General features: G+C 43.0%; 1 protein-coding gene across 1 annotated transcript in view; it reads left to right on the forward strand.

Annotated features, from left to right (window-relative positions):
- gabrb3 (gamma-aminobutyric acid type A receptor subunit beta3) overlaps positions 1–19,896 on the forward strand; it is a 686,618-nt gene that overhangs the window by 89,404 nt on the left and 577,318 nt on the right. The gene's annotated exons all lie outside the window — the stretch shown is intronic.

The following is a 19,896-nucleotide window of genomic DNA, read 5'->3' on the forward strand; positions in this document are numbered from 1 at the left end:
CGCCTGGAGGAAGAACGCCTCATCTTCCGCCTCGTAACACTTCAACCCCAAGGCATCAATGTGGACTTCAACAGTTTCCTCTTTTCCCCTTCCCTCACCTCACCCTAGTTCTAAACTTCCAGCTCAGTAACTGTCCCCTTGACTTGTCCGGACTTGTCCAACCTGCCTATCTCCTTTTCCACCTATCCACTCCACCCTCTCCTCCCTGACCTATCACCTTCATCCCTTCCCCCACTCACCCATTGTACTCTATGCTACTTTCTCCCCACCCCCACCCTCCTCTAGCTTATCTCTCCACACTTCTGGCTCACTGCCTTTATTCCTGATGAAGGACTTTTGCCCGAAACGTCGATTTCGAAGCTACTTGGATGCTGCCTGAACTGCTGTGCTCTTCCAGCACCACTAATCCAGAATTGGGTTTGGAAGGTGCTGTCTGTGGAACTTTGGTGAAATTCTGCTCTTTCAAACGTGTTAACCACATCATTGTAGATATTCTGGGAGATTAGATTCTGCTTGAGTAAAGAATTTAGAACATTCACACACAAGTGTCGCAAATAATTTGAAAGTCAAATAGCATGTTGCCCTTTATTTCAAGGGGCTTAAAGAGGTCGTGCGACAATTGAATGGGATGCCTGCGAGACCACATTTGGAATGCATTTTTGTTTTTGGAAGGATATATTTGCATTGAGGCTAATTCAGCAAATTTTCACTCGATATGTCCCTGTGGCGAGATGGTAGGCCTATGATGAAAAGTTGAATAAAATGGGTTTATATTCCATGGGAGGTTAGAGGAATGAGTGCTGACCTTATTGAAACATAAGGGATGCTGAAGGAGGTGATGGGCTAGACACTACAGATATGTCCCGTGTCTGGGGAATTTAAAACTTGAATGTATTTTCAAAGGATATGGGTCGATCATTGAGGAATGAGTGGAGAAGAAATCTCTTCATGCATAGGGTTGTGAATTTTTGCAGTTTTCTAGCCCAGACAGTTGTAGATGCTCTACTATTGAATATATTGAAGATTGATACAGAGATTTTAGTCTGTCAGGGCATTCAATTGGAGAAAATTTCAGCTCATCACTGGATGTTAGATAAGAAGTCTGATAGCATAAAGAAAGTTGTGCAGAGCTCCAGGAATCGGGATTTATGCTGCAGACACAATCTGAGTGAGCCAGGCCCAATTGTAAAATTAAATTGTAACCTTTGCAGTCCAACCCAATGAAAGGCTGACTGACAACCTGGGATGTTGGTAGTGACCAGTTGACCATTTCAAGACTGCTCTCTCCCACTCTGACACCTCCAACCTGAGCACATAATTCCACAAAAACCTTTCTTACTTTACCAAATCTGATCACTGGCATGGACTTGTGCTATTTCCTTCCAAGATATTTGACTGTGTAAAATATCACTGACTACTTCAGCTGGTGAACTTGTAAAGAGGTAAAGGATTTAATGCATGCTATTTAGGCCCACACTAGTCTTCCATTACAAATGTGAAATAAGGGCTTTATGAACACTATGTTTTGGACCACTTGCAGTCTCAAGATTCTCTCCATCTATGTGTAAAGTACAGCTTTTCAAATTGAAATTACATACTATAAGCAAACTGCACATTCTGGAACATTGTTCTACCTAATCATGGAAGAGTTATAATTTTGCTGTTGAGCTCAGATCAGCATTGTGTTTGAAGATTATGATTGTGACTGGAAAATGTACAGAAAAGTTTCCGACTAAAAAGAAGAAAATACTTTGCAGTTAGTGTTCTGAATTTGATGAGAGCATATGCTGTAAAACCTTTGTCCATGTTGCATATTAAATGCCATGAATGGCAGCAAGTGACTAGATCCTGGTAAATTTCTTCAAAGCAAATCTCATTGTGTTTAGCGTAATAAGGTCGAAAATGCCTGGTTTGTTACTGAATTCCTCTGTGGAAGAACTGACCCTTGTTTACAAAGCAGGAGAAAGTTTGGACAGCTCCTGAAAATAGACAGAGGGTTCTCAATGCATCATTAACCTGTGGCTATTCAAAATAATGTAGGCAGTGTATAAGATTTATACTGTCGATTAATTCTAATTCCAGTCATGCAATCTGGTGTAGAACGTGCTGTTGAGTGGCTGTGTAGGGCTGGAACCTGAAGGGCTTTTGCCCGAAACGTCGATTTCACTGCTCTTTGGATGCTGCCTGAACTGCTGTGCTCTTCCAGCACCACTAATCCACTTTAAACTAGCCTGCACTGGTGAAAGCACATGCCTACCTTTTAATGGTTAGATGCATTCAACCAACAGTAGCATTGAGGGGTGATGGAAGAGAGGTTAATAAGCAGGAAGAGCTTTGCAAAATGGTATAAGGGAATGGAGAAGATGTGGCAAGATCGTCTACCCTCAGGGTCACAGGCTAAATAGGTTGGGCCTCTACTTATTGGAATTTGGAAGAATGAAAGCTGATCTCTTTGAGACGTATTGGATTCTTGAGGCACTTGACAGGATAAATACTGAGGGGATGTTTCCCCTCCTGTGAGAGTCCAAAACTAGGAGGCATAATTCCAGAATAAAGGGGCGCCAAGTTAAGATTGAGATAAGGAGGTATTTCTTCTCTCAGGATGGTTGAGAGTCTTTGGAACTCCTTGCTCGAGAGCTGTGGGGCAGAGTCCCTGCATATTTTTAAAGCTGAGATAGATTCTGGGTCAATAGGTGGAACAAGGGTTATTGGGAAAAGGGCAGGGAAGTGGACATGAGGAATGTTGGATCAGCCATCACCTTGTTGAATGGCAGAGCAGGCTCAAGGGGCTGAATGGCCTACTTCAGATCCTACTTCTTACAGTCATGGTTCCCAGGCCTGCATCATGCTCCTTAAGCCTTATGCAATCTTTATTGAGCAAAGGGAGCAAAGTCGTTACAAAAGAGATTTGAATCCTATAATACTGAAACATTTTCAATTGACATGTGAATTAATAAATCAGCAACTGAATATCACAATCTGATTGACTTGTTCTCTACTGTGCTCAATATGTTCTCTATCTGGCACACAGTGAATCCACTGGTTATTTGGCATTGACCTCTTCACAGGTATGGAAATAATAGCCTCAGTTTATTTCAGTAGGAAATTTACTGCCTGAGTGCTTCTCTGAATTGTCTTATGAGCTGGGAACAGTTTAATTAACAGGCTCCACAACATAATACCAGAGTCGCTGCAATATAGTTAGTAGCCCCATTTGCAACATTTTATCATTTGTAGGCACTTTGATGGTCAGTCTAAAATAATTACCACAACTATATACAGTGCAGAAGAATATTGGAAGAGTTTTGTACTTCTTTTATTTAACGTCAACATTTATAGAGAACTCAATAGAACACAGCCATAAGGCAAATGACGTGGTGATGAGTTTTCCTACTCAGTGGTCTGAAATGTTTGTATCAAATTAATCCAAACAAGGTAACAGCTTATTCTTCAATTGCCAAAGGGATAAAACTTGAAATATTGCACAGCAAATAAGATTGTGCATGCTGTGTTGGTACAGCTATTACCTCATTTAACAGCAGTGACATGGAAAAGCCACATTCTCCATGCTATTGTTCTCAATAAACCTTGGCAGGAATACAGAAGGAAAATGTGCTGCTCTCATTGTTGTGTTTTTTGCTGTTCCTAATTGAATGCACAGGTGAACATTTTCTCGACACGGTGAAGTTCAGTAGAAGTGGAGTCCTGAATCATTGTGAAGAAACTCTTCCTACATGCACTTTTTAACATTTGCAATAACCAATTGCAGGTTAATTCAAATAATCTGGACTTCCCTTGAACAGTTTAATATTTTATGTCTTCTTTTTCACTACTGCTACAATTTTCAAGCATTTTCTTCTTCTCCTAACAGCATTTAGATTAGATTAGATTAGATTAGATTATTTACAGTGTGGAAACAGGCCCTTCGGCCCAACAAGTCCACACCGCCCCGCCGAAGCGTAACCCACCCATACCCCTACATCTACATCTACCCCTTACCTAACACTACGGGCAATTTAGCATGGCCAATTCACCTGACCTGCACATCTTTGGAGTGTGGGAGGAAACCGGAGCACCCGGAGGAAACCCACGCAGACACGGGGAGAACGTGCAAACTCCTCACAGTCAGTCGCCTGAGGCGGGAATTGAACCCGGGTCTCTGGCGCTGTGAGGCAGCAGTGCTAACCACTGTGCCACCGTGCCGCCCATAATTTACAATAATTAGATCCCTAATTATTGTAAATGCCTTCCTTTCCTGTTTAGTGCTTTAGTTTCTGCTACTGATTCCTAAGACCTGCACACATGCACCAAAATAATTATGGGCAAAACATCTTCAGAGCTGGGTCTTCTTCCTAACTCAGGACTAACTCTCATCCCTCTCCACAAAGGTTTAACATCAGTTCTCTAATGCTTCCTCAATGACGTACTACCCCTTCATGATACCATCCACAATAGGATATAGAGCATAGAACAGTACAGCACAGCACAATGTTGTGCTGAACATGACACCAAATTAAACTAATCCCTTCTGCCTGCCCTTGCTCCATATCCCTCCATTCCTTGCATATTCATGTGCTTATCTCAAAGTCCCTTAAACACTACTATTGTATCTGCCTCCAGCACCATCCCACAAGCACGTTAGACTCCTACCACTCTCTTGTATAAAATTATGCCCCTCACATCTCCTTTGAATTTCCCCCCTCTCAGCTTGAATGCATGCCCCCTAGCAACCCCCAGAAAGATCTGAGGGATGAATCACTTGACCCGAAATGTTAACTTTGATTTCTCTCCACAGATGCTGCCAGACCTGCTGAGCTTTGCCAGCAAGTTCTGTTTTTGTAACTACTTGTTTAACCTGATTTAGGCCAACATGATAACATGTTAACCCCCTACTCCCCACCCTTAAGTACAAACCCTCAACTGTAGCTTAAACCCCTTCTCAGTAAACATCTCAGACTGAACCCATACTTTGCACCCTGGTATCTGATGTGACATCAAGCTGACTGCCCAATTCTATCTCTGTAAAATCACTCACCTCCAACCCAACATGAGGCCATATGTCATTGAACCCTCATCTTTTTTTTCCCCCACTTAATGTAATGCTTTATTAATTGGCCTTCACTTCCAGTCCCCGAGAAGCTTCAGCCTAGTTATTACAGTGCTATCCATAACCCTATCTCACTCATTTCATTCAATTCTTACCACCATTTATTGACTAATATTGGGCTTCACTTCCCCTATTTCTTGAAGTTAATCCCCCACCCCATCACAATGCAACTTTAAACGCTCCTGAGAGATATTTCTCGATCCCTTTCTGCCTCTGTGACTTCTTTTAGCACAAAAAGCCCAAGCCTCTGATTCTGCCCTCTTCTGCTCCACCTCCTTCATTTTCCCCATTGTGCTGTCAATCACTCAAAAGCAACAACCTGAAATTCCTTCTATATCCCTTTTCCTATAAGACCTTCTGGCGACTTGGCTAAGGCTTTAGCTGTGCCTGGTTACAGGTGGGTCAGGACTGGCAGTTAAACCTCCAAGGATTTTCAACTTATCGAAAAGACAGGGAGGTCGGCAGAGGGGGTGGGGTTGCCTTGTTAGTTAAGAACAAAATTAAATCTATGGCACTGAATGACATAGCATCAGATGATGTGGAGTCTGTGTGGGTGGAATTGAGGAACGACAAAAGCAAAAAAACCATAATTGGAGTTGTGTACAGACCTCCTACCAGTGGTCAGGACCAGGGACGCAACATGTACCGGGAAATAGAGAAGGCATGTCAGAAAGGCAAGGTCACAGTGATCATGGGAGACTTCAATATGCAGGTGGACTAGGTAAATAATGTTGCCAGTGGATCCAAAGAAAGGGAATTCATGGAATGCTTACAGGATGGCTTTTTGGAACAGCTTGTCATGGAGCCCATAAGGGAGCAGGCTATTCTAGACCTAGTGCTCTGCAATGAACCAGACTTTATAAAAAATCTTAAAGTAAGGGAACCCTGTGGAAGCAGCGATCATAATACGGTAGAGTTCAGTCTAGAGTTTGAAAAAGAGAAGGCAAAATCGGATGTAATGGTGTTATAGTTAAATAAAGGTAATTATGAGGGCATGAGAGAGGAACTGCCAAAGATAGACTGGAAGCAGAGGCTAGCGGGGAAGACAGTAGAGCAAAAATGGCAGGAGTTTGTGGGTATAATTGAGGATACTGTACAGAGGTTCATCCCCAAGAAAAGAAAGGTTATCCAGGGAGGTTTTAGACAGCCATGGCTGACAAAGGAAGTCAGAAAATGTATTAAAGAAAAAGAGAGATCCTATAAAGTGGCCAAGAGCAGTGGGAAATCAGAAGATTGGGAAGGCTACAAAAACAAACAGAGGATAACAAAGAGAGTAATAAGAAAAGAGAAGATCAAATGTGAAGGTAGGCTAGCCAGTAATATTAGAAATGACAATAAAAGTTTCTTTCAATACATAAGAAACGAACGACAGGCAAAAGTAGACATTGGGCCATTTCAAACTGATGCTGGAAGCCTAGTGATGGGAGGTAAGGAAATAGCAGGAAAACTTAACAAGTACTTTGTGTCAGTTTTCACAGTGGAAGACATGAGTAATATCCCAACAATTAAAGGGAGTCAGGGGGCTGAGTTGAGTATGGTTGCCATTACAAAAGAGATAGTGCTAGAAAAGCTAAAAAGTCTTAAATTTGATAAATCTCCTGGCCCCAATGGGATACATCCTAGAGTTCTGAGAGAGGTGGCTGAGGAAATAGCGGAGGCATTGGTTGAGATCTTTCAAGAGTCACTGGAGTCAGGGAAAGTCCCGGATGATTGGAAGATCGCTGTTGTAACCTCCTTGTTCAAGAAAGGATCAAGACAAAAGATGGAAAATTATAGGCCAATTAGCCTAACCTCGGTTGTTGGTAAAATTCTAGAATCCATCATTAAGGATGAGGTTTCTAAATTCTTAGAAGAGCAGAGTCTGATTAGAACAAGTCAACATGGATTTAGTAAGGGGAGGTCATGCCTGACAAATCTGTTGGTATTCTTTGAAGAGGTGACAAGTAGGTTAGACCAGGGAAACCCAGTGGATGTGGTCTATCTAGACTTCCAAAAGGCCTTTGATAAGGTACCACACGGGAGGCTGCTGAGCAAGGTGAGGGCCCATGGTGTTCGAGGTGAGCTACTGGTATGGATTGAGGATTGGCTGTCTGACAGAAGGCAGACAGTTGGGATAAAAGGTTCTTTTTTGGAATGGCAGCCGGTGACGAGCGGTGTCCCGCAGGGTTCAGTGTTGGGGCCATAGCTGTTCGCATTATATATTAATGATCTGGATGAAAGGACTGGGGGCATTCTAGCGAAGTTTGCAGATGATATGAAGTTAGGTGGACAGGCAGGTAGTACTGAGGAAGTGGGGAGGCTACAGAGGGATCTAGACAGTTTGGGAGAGTGGTCCTGGAAATGGCTGATGGAATTCAACGTGAGCAAGTGCGAGGTCTTGCACTTTGGCAAAAAGATTAAAAGCACAGACTACTTTCTAAACAGTGAGAAAATTCGTAAAGCCAAAGTACAAAGGGATCTGGGAGTGCTAGTCGAGGATTCTCTAAAGGTCAACATGCAGGTTGAGTCCGTGATTAAGAAAGCGAATGCAATGTTGTCACTTATCTCAAGAGGGTTGGAATATAAAAGCACCGTTGTGCTACTTAGACTTTATAAAGCTCTGGTTAGGCCCCATTTGGAGTACTGTGTCCAGTTTTGGTCCCCACACCTCAGGAAGGACATACTGGCACTGGATCGTGTCCAGCGGAGATTCATGGTTGGTCTAACATATGAGGAACGGCTGAGGATCCTGGGATTGTATTCATTGGAGTTTAGAAGATTAAGGGGAGACTTAATAGAGACGTACAAGATAATACATGGCTTGGAAAGGGTGGACGCTAGGAAATTGTTTCCGTTAGGTGAGGAGACTAGGACCCGTGGACACAGCCTTAGAATTGGAAGGGGTAAATTCAGAACAGAAATGCGGAGACATTTCTTCAGCCAGAAAGTGGTGGGCCTGTGGAATACATTGCCGCAGAGTGCAGTGGAGGCCGGGACGCTAAATGTCTTCAAGGCAGAGATTGATAGATTCTTGTTGTCTCGAGGAATTAAGGGCTACGGGGAGAATGCAGGTAAGTGGAGTTGAAATGCCCATCAGCCATGATTGAATGGCGGAGAGGACTCGATGGGCCGAATGGCCTTACTTCCACTCCTATGTCTTATGGTCTTATGGTCTTATGGACTCAACTATTCCTTCTTTCATGTTAACTTCCTCCTTTACAATTCTAAAATATCTTTGGGGATTTATTCTATATTAAAGATGCGATGAAACTACAAGGACTTGTATTATCTACCCACCAAAGAGCCTCAATTGGTGGCAGATGGCGAGGTTATCCTCAGATCTTCTCACCATTACAGACTTAATGAAAGGGGTCGATTTCAGGGTCCTCACCCTCCTGCCTGACTATTTCCACCCCCTAAACACACCATGATGGGGATGGAAGAGTGTTATATTCCACCTTTGTGTCTTTCCAAAGGGGCAGAAGTTTGAAAATCTCATCCATTATTGAGAATTGATGCTAGATCAATTGTAAACTTGACACTTGAGATTGATCATTTCTTTTAAGAGACGTAGAGCATGGAAACAGACCCTTCAGTTGAAACACATCCATGCAGAACAGGTTTGGCTAACTAAACTAATTCCTTTGCCTGTTTTTGGCCCATATCCCTTGAACCCTTCTTATTCATGTACCTATCTCAATGTCTTTTAAATGTTGTAATTGTATCTAACTCTGCCATTTCCTCTGGTAGTTCATTTTATATACCCTCTGTGAAAAAGTTGCCCCTCAGGTCGCTTTTAACTCTTCCCCCTCTCACCTTAAACATATTTCCTCTAATTTTGGACTCCCCTATCTTAGGGAAGACACCATGGCTATTCACCTTATCGTGCCTGTTATGATTTTGTAAACCTCTACAAAGGTCAGCCATCAACCTCCGGTGCTTCAGGGGAAAAGAGTTCTAGCTTCTCCTTATAACTCAAAATGTCCTGTCCTGGTGACATCCTTGTAAATCATTGCTGCACTCTTTCCAGTTTAATAACATCCTGCCTATAGCAGGGTGACCAGAACCGTACGCAATACTCCAAAGTGGCCTCACCAATCTCCAGTATAACCGGAAAATGACATCCCAATTCGTATACTCAGTGCTCTGAACAATGAAGGCATGTGAGTCAAATGCCTTCTTCACTCTGTCTACCTTGGATGCCATTTTCTGTGCGCCTGAACCCTAAAGTCTCTCAGTTCGAAAACATTCCCTAGAATTTATTAAGGGATATGTTGGAAAAATGGATGTATGAGTTAGGTCACAGATCAGCCATTATCAGATGTTATTCTTTCATGGGATGTGGGTGTCTATTGTTATTCATCTCTACTTGACTTCGAACTGAACCAAGCCACTTGAAAGTCAGCCATATTGTTTTAGACTTTGAGTCACACATAGACCATGTTTCACTCTCGTTCTTTACAGAATGTATTTCTTTTTGAAAATAACAGTTTCGCAGCCATGACAGTACCTTTCAGTTCCAGATTTTATGAATTGAATTCAAATTTTATTATATTGACGGGATTCAAAACTCCATCCTCAGAGCATTAGACTGGATCACTGTGTGACTACCTCCCCAGCTTGAATGGCAGAATAGATTTGACAGACTAAGTAGCCCACCCCTTTTAAGACTCAGCAAGGTTTTTTTTTGTGAAAAATGACTGCCAATAACTCTGGGGAGATACCAAGAACCTGTAGCAGCTCTCCCACATCATGCTCAGTAGCAGAAGAGACCAGTTGGCAGTGTTGAAAATAGGGTGGAGATCATTGAGAGAGAGATTGACAGAGATTACACAGTAAGGTGTAACAGAGTGTGTTCTTAATTCTACTTAAGCAGGCCACTCTTTTCAAATTTGCCTGTTCCCCAGGGCCCAAAGTCAGCAACATGTGTCTTCAGTATTCTGGCTGTGACACTGCTGCGTTTTCCCACAGATACAATGCTAACACATGTTCCTTTTCTTTTTGCATAGTAGCCTCCCATCGTGAGCCAGCAGGGAACAGAGATAATGCATTTTACTACCACTACATGCTCCTGATCCTACAAGCAATTGCTCAGATATATCCACTTTGATCATTCAGATAGTTATGATCAAGAAGGGGTATGAGGTGAAGTGCATGTGTGAAGCAGGGCAAGTGTTGGTGGAAGTAGGGAGCAGGAACCAAACTGGAGGGACATCAACCTTGGATGTTTCTTCATGGGTTAGTACTGGAGATTCATTAGAAAGGAACTTGTTAAGTGCTTGGAAAGGAAGTTAATAATACCTCATTTGGTATACTGTTGTATCTGCAGATTTGTGATTTCAATCTCAGTGCAGAAGTGTTTAAGGAATTCAAACATCTATAGAGTACTTGGTAACACCATTCGTAAAGGAAACTCTCTGTGCTCAAGGTAAATAGTAAATTCAGGAATCAGGAGATTTTGAAGGTAGGCTTCACTCTTCACAGTAACAGACAAAGGTTTCTTCCAGTCCCAATACTTGTTCATGTTAAAGGAATTTTCAGTAACAAAGTTATGGCAGGAGCATGAATAAATTAGGTACCTAGTTTGCAGAGAGTCAAACATCCAACTCCTCAGAGTCCCAGAACTGGTAGGTAGAGGGAGCTAACTAGCAGGGTAGGATCAAAAATGCTGACTGAAGTTCATAGACGAGGATAAAGAGATGCAAAGCCACATCTGCCCAAAAGATCTTACTGATGTGTTGTAATCTGTTACCTTGGTTGCCTTTTCTACTGAAGTAGGACAAAAGAGTGCAAGATTAAGTAATGAAATGCATTCAGTGCATCCTGTCACCAAGGAGAATTACCAGGGAAACCAGTAATGCAACATTCACAAACACAAGATAATAATTTGTTGATCTTTATTTCAATGTCCCAAAATTTATTCTGCAAAGCAGCAAATTAAGGGTGAAAACCGACAAGACATCCACTGTAGTTGAGGTAAAATTGTTTGAAATTAAGAGCTGTTGCTCATAGAATGACAATGCTGTGATCTCTGAAGCAAGGGTTCAATTGAGGATGTTAAATGAACAACCTGCTAATCAATGATGAATGTTCATTTTTTTTCTGGCTACAAGTCACCAACAATCATTTCTTCCTCCACCTCCTCCTCTGTTAAATGATTGAAGTTACAATCTGGGTTCTGTTTTTCCAGAAAGAGCAATTATGCAGGTTCAGGCACAGCTATAATTTTAATGTCGTGAGCAAGGCAACAGATGACCTTGCTCTGATAACTGGACTCCTTGCTTGCTTTCATACTTATTTTTCTCAGTTTCTTTTAAGTCGTGGATATTGTTATTCTTAAAAGTTTTGTTTTTTATTTATTCATCACAAGATGTAAAGGCTTCTGGCTGTATCAGTATTTATTAACCATCCTAAACTGCCCTGAAACGTAGTAGTGAGCTGCCTTCTTGATCTTCTCAGTCCCTGGGATGTAAATACACCCATTGTGCTGTTAGGAAAGGAGAAAAGAATGGCAATATAGTTTCAAGTCAGGATGGTTTGTAGCATGGAGGGGAACTCAAAGGTTGCAGTGTTTTCAACCTGCTCTTGTAATACTAGCTGTAGATGTTGCAAGGTTCGACAATGCTGTTGAAGGAGTTGGTGAGTTGTTGCATTGCATCATGTAAATGGTGAACACTGCTGCCACTGAGCCTCTGTGGTAGAGGAGGTGAAGGTGTAAAGTGATGGATGTTGTGCCGAACACATGAGCTGCTTTATATTGGATGGTGCAAGATTCCTGAGTGTCTATTCAAGATGTGTGCAACCGTGTTGGATCATAGTGGCCTGGATACGCTGAGGAATGCCAATCACAGTCACATTGCTACGCTGCTTCCTTCTTTTTGCACTAGGATAGAGCTCCGCCTTTCTCAATTGGCAGTTCCAATCCTGGCTGCACAATGTACTTGAAAACTAACATTTCCCTCAGAGTGCTGGATAGACAAGCAAAGTCAAGCCATGCCCTCTTTATAAGAGCTGTAATATACTGTGTTCAGTAAATTTCCAACAGCAAAACTTTGACAGCTCCTGCCAAAAGGTACGTATGTCAATAAACATTGGATGAGGGTGCGTTTTGGATGCCAGCTCTGGAGGTGCCAGGGTGCAGTTGCGTCAATGCCAGGTCACTGATTGAGTGCTTAGCCTAATTCAGGGTTGGGGAGGATGTTGGGTGTGGTTCCAAAGGAGGCAAAGTCTTAGCTCTGGTGGAGAAGGGCTATGGTGGGGGAAAAGTACCAGATTGGACAAGGAGAAGGGAGACTGGATCTTGAAGGTTTGGGTCTGGTGCAGTGGAGTTTGACATGTCTTATGGGGTAAGGAGAGGGTGGGAGAGGGGAGATCAGGTAGCAGGGCTGGTCAGGTCTAGAGTGGAGAGAAGGGCCATCTTCAGCTCTGAGAAGGGTCTAGTGTTGAGGAGTGGAGTATCAGATAGAGTGGGAGAATAGGTTGTCAGATCTGGCTAGAGAGAGCGGTGGTCATGTTCATCAGGCAGGAAGGCATTTGAGTCCAACAGAGAGATTGGGATGGCTGGTTGGATCAGTTCTGGAGATGAGTGATCAGGCTGGTCACAGAGTGATTGCTGAGTCAAGGGAGCTATCATGTTCAGTGAGGAAGTGAGTTTACGGGTGGCACGATGGCTCAGTGGTTATCACTGCTGCCTTGCAGTGCCAGGGGCTCGGGTTCTGTTCCAGCCTCAGGCGACTGTCTGTGTGGAGTTTACACATTCTCCCTGTGTCTGCGTGGGTTTCCTCTGGGTGCTTCAGTTTCATCTCGCCGTCCGAAGATGTGCAGGTGAGCTGAATTGGCCATTTAAATTACCCATCGTGTTCAGGGATGTGTAAGTTAGGTGCATTAATTAGGGGTAAATGTACAGTGATAGGATAGTGGAATGGGTTTGGATGAGTTACTGTTCAGAGGGTTGGTGTGGCCTTGTTGGGCCAAATGGCCAGTTTACACATTGCTGGGATTGTATAAGTGATAGGCACAGGAGGGCCTGGATGTGGGGTCCAGGAGGGGTTGGATGTCAGGTGCAGAAGAGGGGGGTGAGGAGTTCAGGAGGGGGTGGGTGTCTTGTACAGCAAAGGGCCAGGTGTCAGGTAACAAAGAGGTGATTATCGGGTGCAGTGAGGGAATGGGAATTGGGACCAACGAGTAGGTGGGTGACAGGTACAGGAACGGCTGGGTAACAGTTAAAATGAGGTACCGGATATGTAGGCTTGGGTGAAAATGGGATGTTGGTCTGGTGGGGTGGTGGAAGTGTGTTGGCTTGGAGGAACCTATGGTTTTTAAAGGATAAAAGAGTCCTAGGGGTCAGGGAATGTGTAGTTGGTTAGAGAGTGGTGATTTGGGGGGTTTAATAGTTAGCCAAGAGATAGGACAGGTCTGTGAGTATCTAACTTTTCATAGATTAGAATTAGCTTAACTGAAGTGGAGACCTCCAAGACTTCACTAAATTATTACTCAGGGTTCCAGCTGCAGGGAAATGCTATTGTAATCTTCAATTTCCTGGGGAAATCCTATTGAGTCTGCTATGTGTGGGATTCTGCATGGTCCTGATGCACATATCCAGGCTGCACTGCTGCAGTGACAATCCGGCCTTTAGAATATCTGAACCAATAAGTTCATGTAAGTGGAGACTTCCATCATATTTCTCACTTGAGGCTTGTGGCACTGAATATGATGACACTTCCCCTTCATACCCAACCTCTCCTCTCCCTACCAGACCTGACAGTCATTCTGCCACCATTTCGTTAACCCTTCCTCACTGGACCTGACAGATCTAGGGAGTCAGGAGTTGTGTTACCTGCTACAGAATTTCAGACTTCTGACCTGTGCTACACAATCAAACTTGCACTGTGCTCCATTGGCAACATACAGGCCAGTTTGTTCAGGTGAGATTGTTCACATCTGCTCATTAATCCATTTAATTTAAACATTCATTAAAATAGCAGTTACCTGTCATGATGTGTTAAAACATTCATAAATAAAATTACAATTAATTCATACCATTTAACGCAAAATTGTTTTCATTGGCTTTTCAAATGATTCTGGATTAATAGAAAAAACATAAAACTAAGAAATAAAACAAGTTTATTATCGATGGTCAAAGTGGAGCTTAAAAATTGTCACTGACTCTCTGGCAATTTAATCTTTGTTCCTAATTCCATAATCCTAGACTGTGGTAATATTTAGTTCACTCAATCATGAGCATTTAGTCCATGTCATTGAAAGGAATTCTTCATCAGTGTTTATTGTAAGTGAATCCACATTTTTATATTGAATGTGGCATGTTTGTTTGTATTGCTAGTTTTCAGCCTGCCAACATGATAGTTAAAATAAAACCTTTTACTCTGCTTGTAATATTGCACAGATACCAGACAAAGGAAGAAATGTAGACTTTACAGCAGTAGTCAGTACAGATTGCAGAATGGATCAAACAAATCTCCAAACAACTTAAGGATATATCCTTGTTTCCTTTTTTTCTTCCTTCACAATGGCCCCATTGCTTTTTGCATAGCTAATGCCAATCTCATTGTAGTCCTCCCCTTCACTTTCATAAAATTGCATCTGAACTGGGGGGGGGTACCAATATCTTTGACAGGAGGTTTGCTAGAGCTCATCAGGACGGTTTAAACTAAATTGGAAGGTGGATGGGAAATGGAGCTACGGATTAGAGGATGGGGTAGCTGATGAATAGGCAGATACAGTGTGCAGAGAGTCTGTGAGGAAGGATAGACAGATGATAGAGCAAAGATGAGGTCAGTGTGATGGGTTAAAGTGTGTCTACTTTAATGCGGCAAGTGTCAGGAATAAGAGTGACAAACTGAGAGCATGGATCAGTTCTTGGAACTACAATATTGTGGCCATGATGGGAAATTAGATATCACAGGGCAGGAATGGTTGCTGGATGTTCCAGGGTTTAGAGGTTTCAAAAGGAGTGGGGGAGGGGGTGGGTGGAAAAGAGGTAAGAGGTGGGGGTGTGGCATTGCTAATCAGAGATAGTTTCACAGCTGCAAAATGGGAAGCTGTCGAGGAGGGTTTGTTGACAGAATCAGTGTGGGTGGAAGTCAGAAACAGGAAAGGAGCAGTCACTTCATTAGCAATTTTCTATAGACCCTCCAATAGCAACAGAGACACGGAGGAGCTGATTGGGAGGCAGATTTTGGCAAGGTGCAGAAGTAACAGGGTTGTTGCCGTGGATACCTTCAACTTGTCTGATATTGGTTGGAACTTCTTTAGTGCAAATAGTTTGCATGGAGCAGACTTTGTCAGGTGTGTCCAGAAAGGATTCCTGACTCAATATTTAGATAGGCCAAATGGAGGGGAGGCCATATTGGATTTGGTGTTGGCAACAAACCAGGTCAGGCATCAGATCTCTCAGAGAGAGAGCATTTCATGGATAGTGATCACAACTCTGAGCTTTAAGGTAGTCATGGAGAAGGATAGGAACAGACAGTATGGGAGAGTATTCAATTGGGAGAGGAGGAATTACAAAGCTATTAGGCAGGAACTGCAGACCATAAATTGGGAACAGATATTCTCCGGGAAATGCACAACAGAAATGTAGAAGTTATTTAGGAAGCACTTGCTGATAGTGCTGGACAGGTTTATCCCACTGAGGCAAGGAAGGGCTGGTAGGATGAAGGAACCTTGGATGATAAGAGATGTAGAACATCTAGTCAAGAGGAAGAAGGATGCTTACTTAAGGTTGAGGAAGCAAAGATTAGTCAGGCTGTACAGGGTTACAATGGAGCCAGGAAGGTGCTGAAGAATAGACTTAGAAGAGCTAGAAGGGGGCATGAAAAAGCTTTAGCAGGTAAGATTAAGGAAAACTCCAAGGCATTCTACACTTATTTGAGGAACAAGAGGATGGCCAGAGTGAGGGTAGAGCCGATCAGAAATTGTGGAAGGAACTTGTGCCTGGAGTCAGAGGAAGTAGAGAAGGTTCCTTAATGAATAATTTGCTTCAGTATTCACCAGTGAAAGGGACCCTATTGTTTGTGAGGACAGCATGAAACAGGCTAATACGTCCAAACAAGTTGGTGTAAAGGAAGAGGAGGAGTATGCTCACCTGGGCCAGATGGGATATACCCAAGGTTACTACAGGAAGTGAGGGAAGAGATTGCTGCATCTTTGATGATTATCTTTGCATTCCTACTGTCCATTTGAGTAGTACCAGATGATTGGAGGGTGGCAAAGGTTATTTTCTTGTTAAAGAAAGGAAATAGGGACAACTCTTGGAATTACAGACCAGTCAGTCTTACATTGGTGGTGGGCAAATTATTGGAGAGGATTCTGAGAGAGCGGGTTGATGACTGGGCAGCACAGTGGTTAGCACTGCTGCCTCTCAGTGCCAGAGACCTGGGTTCAATTCCCACCTCAGGCGACTGACTGTGTGGAGTTTGCACATTCTCCCCATGTCTGCGTAGGTTTCCTCCGGGTGTTCCGATTTCTTCCCACAGTCCAAAGATATGCAGTTTAGGTGAATTGGCCATGCTAAATTGCCCGTAGCGTTAGGTGAAGGGGTAAATGTAGGGGAATGGGTCTGGGTGGGTTGCTCTTCGGAGGGTCGGTGTGGACTTGTTGGGCCAAAGGGCCTGTTTCCACACTGTGTAATCTAAAAAAAAATTTGGAAAAGCATAACTTGATTAGAGATAGTCAGCACAGCTTCGTCAAGAGCAGGTTGTACCTCACAAGCCTTACTGAATTCTTTGAAGATGTGATAAAACTCATTAATGAAGTTAGAGTAGTGGATGTGGTACACATGGATTTTTGCAAGGCATTTGATAAGGTTTCCCATGGTAGGCTCATTCAGAAAATAAGGTGGCATGGGATACATAAATTTGGCTGACTGGATACAGAATTTGTTGGCCCATAGAAAACAGAGGGTGGTGGTAGATGGAAAGTATTCAGCCTAGAGCTCAGTCACTAGTGGTGTTCCACAGGGATCAGTTCTGGGACCTCTGCTGTTTGTGATTTTTATAAATGACTGAGATGAGAAAGAAGAAGGGTGGGTTATTAAGTTTGCCAATGGCACGAAGGTTGGAGTTGTGGGTAGTGTAGATTGCAACGGGACATCGATAGGATGCAGGACTGGGCTGATAAATGGCAGATGGAGTTCAACCTGGAAAAGTGTGAAGTGATTAATTGTGGAAGGTTGAATTTGAATGCAGAATACAGGGTTAAAAGGTAGGATTTTTGGCAGTGTGGATGAACAGAGGGATCTGGGGGTCCATGTCCATAAATCCCTCAAAGTTGCCACCCAAGTTGATAGAGTTGTGAAGAAGGTGTATGGTGTGTTGACTTTCATTATAGACAGACAGGAGGCTGGAAGAACACAGCAAGCCAGGCAGCATCAGGAGGTGGAGAAGTTGAGTTTCAAGTATAACCCTTCTTCAGGACTGGGGGTGGGTGTTGGGAGCTGCAGATAAAAGCGGTAGGGGGGAGGCAGGTGGTGAAGTGGGGATAGGTGAAGACAGGTAGAGAATATGACTTGGTTGGTCAATGGAGGAAAGAATCCAGTTGGTGGCAGGGAGCAGTGGAAGGGAGGGAGAGGGGCTGGGAATTGAGTGGGTGGGTGGGGAGGGAGGTTATTTGAAACTGGAGAACTCAATATTGAGTCCTCCGTGCTGTCGGCTACCCTGGCAGAAGATGGTGTTCCTCCAATTTGCAGTATGGTTCGTTGTGACAATGGAGGAGGCCAAGGATGGTCATGTTGGAAAAGGAGCTGTTGGAGGAATTGAAACGGGTGATGACTGGGTGGTCTGGTCAGTCCCTGCAGGCCTGGCTGAGATGCTTGGTGAGCCGTTCCCTAAGTTTACGTTCAGTGAACTAAAGAGCTGTGAGATTATTCTGCAGCTGTATAAAGTCCTGGTTAGACCACACTTGGAAATTTGTGTTCAGTTCTGGTTGCCTCATTATAAGAAGGATGTGGAAGCTCTAGAGAGGATGCAGAGGAGGTTTACCAAGACGTTGCCTGGGCTGAAGGGCATATCTTATGAAGGCTAGAGTTTTTCTCATTGGATCGAAGAAGGATGAGAGGTGATTTGATAGAGGTGTTTGAAATGATGAGAGCCATAGATAGAGTGGATAGTTAGAGACTTTTTCCAGGGCAGAAATGGCTGTCATGAGGGGGCTTAATTTTAAGGTGATTGGAAAAAGGTTTAGGTGAGATGTCAGAGGTAGGTTCTTTACATAGAGTGTAGTGAGTGCGTGGAATGCATTGCCAACAGTGGTAGTAGAGTCAGATACGTTAGGGACGTTTAAGCGACACTTGGATAGACACATGGAAGATAGTAAAATGTAGGATTTGTGGGTTAGTTTGATCTTAGTGAGATAAAAGATTGGCACAACATCAAGGGCTGAAGGTCCTGTATTGTTTTATGTTCTAAAGTTAGAAATAAGTTTAATGAGGATTGATTAAAGGGTGAGTTCTGATTTTAAACAAGGGGCAGTATTTAGTGAGTAATGTAATAATGCCAATCAGACATCAGTGATTTCTCATGAAACATACAGTCACCTTGAGGAGCTTGCCATGGTCGGATGTTTCCCCTGTTTGGAGAACCTGGGCCCAAGGGATCAGAAACAGAGAATAGAGGGATGTTTATTTTGGACTGAGATGTGGAGGAATTTTTTCACTCAAACAGTTGTGACTCTCTGGAGTCCTCGACCCCAGAGGGTTGTGGATGCTCTGTCAATGAATATATTAATCTTAATAGATATTTGAATCTTAAAGGAATTAAGGGATATGGCGGCATTGGAGCAAGATGGAGCTGAGATAGAAAATCAGCCATAATTAAAGATACAGGCTGCCAGGGCTAAATGGCCTGCTTCTGCTTATATTTCTCTTCCTTATCTGAAGACATAATGCCATGTTCTCTGTATATGTTGGTGACATTCAGAACTCTGCCTCTGGGTGTTGCCAATAGGCCATACTTTACTCCAAGCTGTGGTCAGATTGAAGGCAGTATCTTTGGCACCTACCACAAATTCCATCACTGTGCTGTGAAATTTCATGTCTTTTTTCCTTATCACAGCCTTGTATTGGAATAAGATTTTTCACACCTCCAGCACGCTATTTTATTCCAAGTTGAAATTCTCATCCCACAGTCTCTTCATGGCAAAGATCACTTGCACGCTTAGAGTCATAGAGTCATACAGCATGGAAACAGACCCTTCAGTGCAACCATGCCAACCATGTTGCCAAACTAAACTAGTCCCACTTACCTGAATTTGGCCCATATCCCTCTAAACCTCTCCTAATCATGTACTTATTCACACTTTTTATGTCAGTTCATTCCATGCACAAACCACTCTGTAAACATTGCCCCTCATGTCCTTTTTCAATCCTTCTCCTCTCACCTTAAAAATATGCCCCAAGTTTTAAATTCCCCCACCCTATCAAAAATACCTTTGCTATTCACCTTATCTATACACTTCATGCATTTATGAACCTTTTTCAAGGTCCACCCCTCAACACTCCCAGTCTATCTTTATAATTAAAATCTTCTATTCCCAGCAACATCCTGCTAAATAGTTTCTGAATCCTCTTCAATTAACAATATCCTTCCGCTAGCAGGGCAACCAGAACTATACACAGTACTCCAGAAGAGGCTTCACCAATCTCCAGTACAATCTCAGCATGCCATCCCAACTGCCATACTCAAAAGTCTGAGCAATGGATGCATATGATGTAAATTTCAAAGAATTATGTAACTGAGCCTCTAGGTCATTCTGTTCCACAACATTACTCAAGACACTACCATCATACGTATAAG

This window comes from Chiloscyllium punctatum, chromosome 9, assembly GCF_047496795.1.
Source record: "Chiloscyllium punctatum isolate Juve2018m chromosome 9, sChiPun1.3, whole genome shotgun sequence".
Taxonomy (NCBI): domain Eukaryota; kingdom Metazoa; phylum Chordata; class Chondrichthyes; order Orectolobiformes; family Hemiscylliidae; genus Chiloscyllium; species Chiloscyllium punctatum.